General features: G+C 39.2%; 1 pseudogene; it reads right to left on the bottom strand.

The window, feature by feature from the left end:
* Positions 1 to 748: 748 nt before the first annotated feature.
* The window catches only part of LOC102847173, a 60,013-nt pseudogene continuing 54,530 nt past the window's right edge, over positions 749 to 6,231 (bottom strand).

Genomic DNA, 6,231 nt, shown 5'->3' with positions numbered 1-6,231 from the left:
ATCCTGAGAGATAACCACTTGAGGATTCCAGTTTTCATGTAATGTATTTTTCTGAGAATTCTTAATGTTTCATTTGAGCAACACTCACCTTTTTAAATTAATCACCTTGACCAGAAGGATGGGTTTCCAAGGTTGGTCCATGATAGGGGTAATCAAACATATGCTAATAACACTTTGTCATTCTGGTAGAAGGTTTATTTTGCTATTTTTGTTTGGTTTTATTCAAACTATTTTATTCCTATTTCATTTTTAACTTTTTATTAGTACTTGAGTGAAAACTAACAGAGCAAACAGGTTTTCCATTCAATGACACATATACATTTTGTTTTGTGACAATGTTGTAATGTCCACAATGTGATAACACTTTTTTCACCTCCTCACCATGTTTACAATTCCATTTGTTCTTCTTTCCAATCCCTTCTTCCTTCTGAGCTTTATCTCTGAGAAAATGTTACCTCTTTGATCTTGTATGGTTAAGTGTATAGAATATATGTCTAAAGAATATAGGTCTCCCTGGTGTATTAATCATTTTTTTTTTCGGAGGCGAATCATCTTTATTGGCTTTGAGCAAGAGAGGGCAGGTTACACACTGAGCCCAGGGCCGAGTCTTCCAAAGAAGGGCCTCCTCCCAGGACAACCTTAATCAGCTTACACCAGCAATGAAAGAGTAAAATAGAAACTTTTATTTAGAATTAAAGCAAATACTTAAGTTTCACAAACACAATATTAAACTTCAAGAAATATACTACTAATTTGGAGTATTTATTTGCACAATTACAACATGCAGACACACCCAGGAAGGAGGGACACCTGGGGTGACCAGGCCTCCTGTGATGGCGGGCTGGGGCCACTCGTCCTCCCTGGAGAAATCCCTCTCAAGCGTGTAGACTGTGAAGCAGGCGTCGGGGCTCTAGGGAACAAGAGGATGACCTGATCTCACAATCTCAAAGCCCAGAAAGCTGAAGATCCCGAGCAAGGCAGCTCTGTCGTCTCGATTTCTATGGAAGCTGATGAAGATGTGGTACATGCGGAGGGGCTCGTTGGCAAACTCAAGGAGAACTGAGAGACTGTCTTTGCTCCCCTCCGGCAGGGCACCACCTGGGAACTCGACGTAGAGGCTCCTACTGCTGACCACAGGCCTCCAGGTGATGTGTTTGGCATCTGTGAGCTTGGACTGGATATTAAGAATTCTCGTCCTGACGTTTAGACGTTAGTTCCTCTGTTACATTCAGCCGATTATCAGAGTAAAAGAAATTAGCTGAAAGATTGTGATCCCTCTGACTTTTGATAATTTCAGTTTCAGCACAAACAGGTCATAGTCTCAGGGAAGAGACCAGTACATTTATTACAAATAGTCTGGCGTTATTTATGGTTTTAAATTTTGCATCACATTTTTCCCCTCCTCTGCTGCCAGGGACCTTCTATTTAATCTCTCTGAGAATAGTGACCTGCAGTGATAACTGGGCAGCATCTAATCTTCTGGTCTCAGGGTCATGGCTGTTGCATTCAGTTAACATTTTGGGCTAATGTTTCTGTTATTAGGGACCATTGAGCCGGAAATGTCTTATAGGTGACCCTCAGTGGGTTTTCAGTAAATTCCGCAAGAGGATCTCCTTCATCTTCCTCCTGTGGAGTAGCTGGTAGATTTGAACCACATATCTTGGATTGGCAGCACAACTCTGTAACTACTAAGCTGCCAGAGCCTCCTTGGACAAATAATCTCTGATTTTGTTTCCTTGTCTTTTTCTGGGTAGAGATCAATAATTGCATCTTAGACGGTCGTGTACAAGCTTTTAAGATTCCAGTCATTACTCACCAAGGTAAGACACAAAATATTATCTTTGTAGAATGTTACAATAATTTACTTTAATGTTCCTTCTAGACTATTATAGTGTGCATTTCCAGACCAAGGGAATCATTCACTCAAGGGATATAGTTATGGTTAGGAAGTTTTCATGACTTTCACCTTGTTTTCTCTACTATATATACAGATTTACTTGTTACATATCAAAATATATATGTAGAAATGATGCTATTGTTATGTAATCAAGTCACCTGCAACTCATAGCCACCTTATGTACAATAGCTCCCAATCCTTCTCTATCCTGAGCCATTCTCACTCACTCTGACACACACATCCTGATTGCCTCAGTTGTTGTGTCAATTGATCTGATCTGGGGTCTTCCTCTCCTGTGCTGTCCCTTCACCCTTCCAAGTATGGTATCCTTCTCCAAGAATTGGTCCCTCCTTCTCCAAGAATTGGTCCCTCCTGGGAACATGCCCAAAGTATGGGAGATCAAGTTTCAAAATTCTTGCCGCCAAGGAGCAGATTAGTTTCTCCCTCTCCAGGACAGGCCTGTTTTTCTTCTTGCTAACTCATTGTATGTTCAATACTCTTCTCCAGCACCACAGCTCAAAGGTATTGATCCTTCTTCTGTCATCCTTAGCCATTGTCTTGCTCTCCAATGCATAGTAAATAATCGCAAAGAGCATGGTTGCATCAGGTGTACCTTGGTCTCTAGACTGATACTCTTTTACTTTAGCACTTTGGGGAGATCCCTGACAGTAGATTTCCCTAGCAAATTTGTCTTTTGATTTCCTGACTACTGGTGCCATCAGTTCAATTTTGGAGCAGAGAAAGCAGAAATTGTTAACCTCAATATCTTCTCCTTTTATCACTGTGCTGCCAATTGGCCCAGTGGTGAATCTGTTTTCTTGATGTTGAGGTGTAATCCATACTGAAGATTACAGTCTTTGACCATCTGCAGCAAACCCTTCAAGTCCTCCTCAGCTTCGGCAAGTAAGGTTGTGCCATGTGCATAACACAAGATGCCACATACGTTCTCAGAAAGGTCATCCTCGCCAATGATCTATTGTCTATAAGTCTCTTTTATCTATTGTATTTGCTGGTCTTGACTGCATGCAAGTGTTTTCAGTGGAGAGAAGTGTCGTTATTAAGTGCCATCTAGTTGTGTACTACTTATAGCTATCCTTTGAACAATAGATCAGAACCCTGACTAATCCAGTGCTATTCTCATCATGAAGCCCATTGTTACTACCATGTGTCAATCTATCTCACCAAAGATCACCTTGTTTTTTGCTGAGCCTAACCTTTCCAAGCAAGATATCCTTTTCAAGGAACAACTTTTCCTAGCAGCGTACCCAAAGTATGTGAGGTGAGTCTTTGCCATTGTCTCTCCAAGGAGCATTCTGGCTGCACTTTTTCCAAGGTGTTTCTGTTTGTTATTTTGGCAACCCATTCAATACTTTTTTTTCCTACCAGAACTCAAAGTCATCAACTCTTCTTCTGTCATCCTTATTCATTGTTCTATTCTCAGATGAAAATTCCATGTCCTGAATCAGGTACACCATAGTTTTCAAACCAACATCCTTAGTCTTCAAGGCTTTGGAGAGGTCCATAAGAGTGGACTTGCTCAATGAAATATGTCTCATAATCTCCTGACTGCTAGTACAAGGGTGTTGTTTATGGATCTGAGTAAGAAGAAATCTTTGACAATTTCAATCTTTTCTCCATATATCATGATTTTGCTTATCAGTCCAGTGGTGAAGATTTTGTTTTCTTGGTGATGAAATGCAATCCATATTGGTAGCTGTAATCTTTGATTTTCTGCAGCAAGCATTTCAAGCCCTTCTCACTTTCAGCAAGGTAGGTTATTTTCTTCTGTATAACACAGTTTATTGATGAGTCTTCCTCCATGTTTGATGCCACATTCTTCACTGAGTCCAGCTTCCTTAATGATTTGCTCAGCAAGCAGATTGAAAAGGTATGGAGAAAGGATACAACCTTGATGCACACCTGTCCTGATTTTAAACTATTCAGTGATCTGTTGCTTTGTTCAGATAACAGCTTTTAGATACAGGTTTTGTAAGAGCATGATTAAGTGTTTTGATATTTTCATTTTTATTTGTTATGTTCCACACAGTTGAATGCCTTTGCGTACTTAATAAAACATAGACATTCTTTTGATAGTCTCAGCTTTTAAGCCAGGATCCTTCTGACATCAGCAATGATATCCCCAGAGTCACAGCCTCTTCTAAATCCAGCTTGACCTACTGGATGTTCTCTCTGTCAAAGCCCACCTGCCTAGTATATTGTATCCAAAAATAATTGTGATTACTCTCCCTTTAAGGATTGTTTTACTGTACACAGATTGAGAACAAGGAGTATATTATACAAGGGGCACATGATATGAACCCTACCACCCTGGAGTTAATTAAGGAAACTTGTGTTGGTCTTACCAGATATAAAGGATCAAATTTTATATATATATATATATAATATATATATATGCAATATATATATGCAATATATATTGCAATATATATGACATGATATGATATTAATTATATATATATGCAAATCTGACATATATTGACTACTATTTGTGACTAAAATGGTATTATAACCAGTAACTTTAATCTGTACTTGAATACTATTTTATTATTGTTGTTGTTGTTGTGTGCCATTGAGTCACATGCAACTCATAGTGACCCTATGTATAACAGCCCTAAACCCTGCTCTATCCTGTGCCAATCTCACTGTCTCTGACATACATACATACCCCAGTTACCCTAGTCACTTATTCACCTCATGGAGTGTCTACCTCTCCAGCATTGTCCCTCCACTCTCCCAAGCATGATGTCCCTCTCCAAGGTTTGGTCCCTCCTTGAAACGTGTCCAAAGTATGTCAGATGAAGCTTCAGAATCCTTGCCTCCAAGGAGCAGCCTAATTTAACTCTCTCTGGGATGAACCTATTCATTTTGTTAGCAGTTCATGATATATTCATTACTCTTCTCCAACACCACAGCTCAAAGGCATCAATTCTCCTTCTGTCCTCCCTAGTCATTGTTCAGCTCTCTGACACATAGCAAGTGATTGCAAAGACCATGGACTGTATCAGGTGCACTTTAGTCTCCAGAGTGACATCATTGCTCTTCAGTACTTTGGAGAGGTGTCTAACAGCAGACTTTCTCATTGTAATACATCTCTTAATTTCCTTGCTGTGGAGCCAAGCAAACTAAAGCAGTCTCAATCTCGCTACCATCCATCATGATACTGTCAATTGGCCCAGTGGTGAGAATCTTTGTTTTCTTGATATTAAGCTTCAATCCATATTGCATTCCTTCATCTTCTGCAGTAAACACTTCAGGTCCTCCTCAGTTTCAGCAAGTAGGGTTGCATTATCTGCATAACACAGCTTGTTGATGTTTCTTCTTCCAGTCCTGATGCCACATTTCTCCTCATACAGCCCAGATTCTTGAATAATCTGTTCTCAGAAAAGGTATGGAGATAGGACACATCCATGGCATACACCCTTCATGACCTCAAGTCTATCCCATCTGAATTTCAAAATCATCTCAGGAATAGATTTGAGGCTTTGAACTCCAATGAGCAAATACCAGATGAGTTATAATAGAAGGATATCAAGAATATCATCCAGGAAGAGTGCAAAAAGTCATTACAAAGACAGAGAAAGAAGAAAAGACCAAAATGGGTGTCAGAAGAGTCTCTGAATATTGCACTAAAGTGCCAAGAAACCAAAGCAGAGGGAAGAATTGAAGAAACTAAATATCTGAACAGAAGATTTCAAAAGGCAGTGTGTGAAGAGAAAATAAGGTATCACAATGAAATGTGCAAGGAGCTGGAGTCAGAAAATCAAAAGGACTTAACTCACTCAGCATTTCTTAAGCTCAAGGAACTGAAGAATAAGTTCAAACCTCGAGTTGCAATACTTAAGGATGCTTTGGCAAGAATGCTAATTGATCCAAGAAGTATTAAAAGAAGATGGAAAGAGTATACAAAGTCATTGAACTGAAAGGAATTGGCAGACACAAAAGAATTTCATGAAACACTGCATGAGCAAGAGCCTGTGGTAATGAAGGAGAAGTTTAAGCTACTTTGAAAGAATTGTCCAAAAATAAGGCCCCAGGAATTGATGGTATGCAAATTGACATGTTTCAACTAACAGATGGTGCCCTGGATGTGTATTTTATTATAGAATTTTAAAATAGTGTTCTATAATAAGTTTTTGTCTATACTTGAATGTAATATTCTGTGTTACTTTTGCTTAGCAGAGATCTTAAAGCATTCAGTTCAGTTCGATATAATTTTTAATATGATATGATGAACTAGCCAAGCAAACTGAAGCTGTGAACAATCTCAATCTCTTCGCCATCCATCCTGATGCTACCAATTGGTCCAGTGGTGA

Source organism: Elephantulus edwardii, unplaced genomic scaffold (assembly GCF_000299155.1).
Source record: "Elephantulus edwardii isolate Elephantulus edwardi_28Jun2011 unplaced genomic scaffold, EleEdw1.0 scaffold00046, whole genome shotgun sequence".
In the NCBI taxonomy this organism is placed as follows: Eukaryota; Metazoa; Chordata; class Mammalia; order Macroscelidea; family Macroscelididae; genus Elephantulus; species Elephantulus edwardii.
The sequence above is the reverse complement of the archived record's forward strand: the minus strand, read 5'-3'. Positions and strand labels throughout refer to the sequence as shown.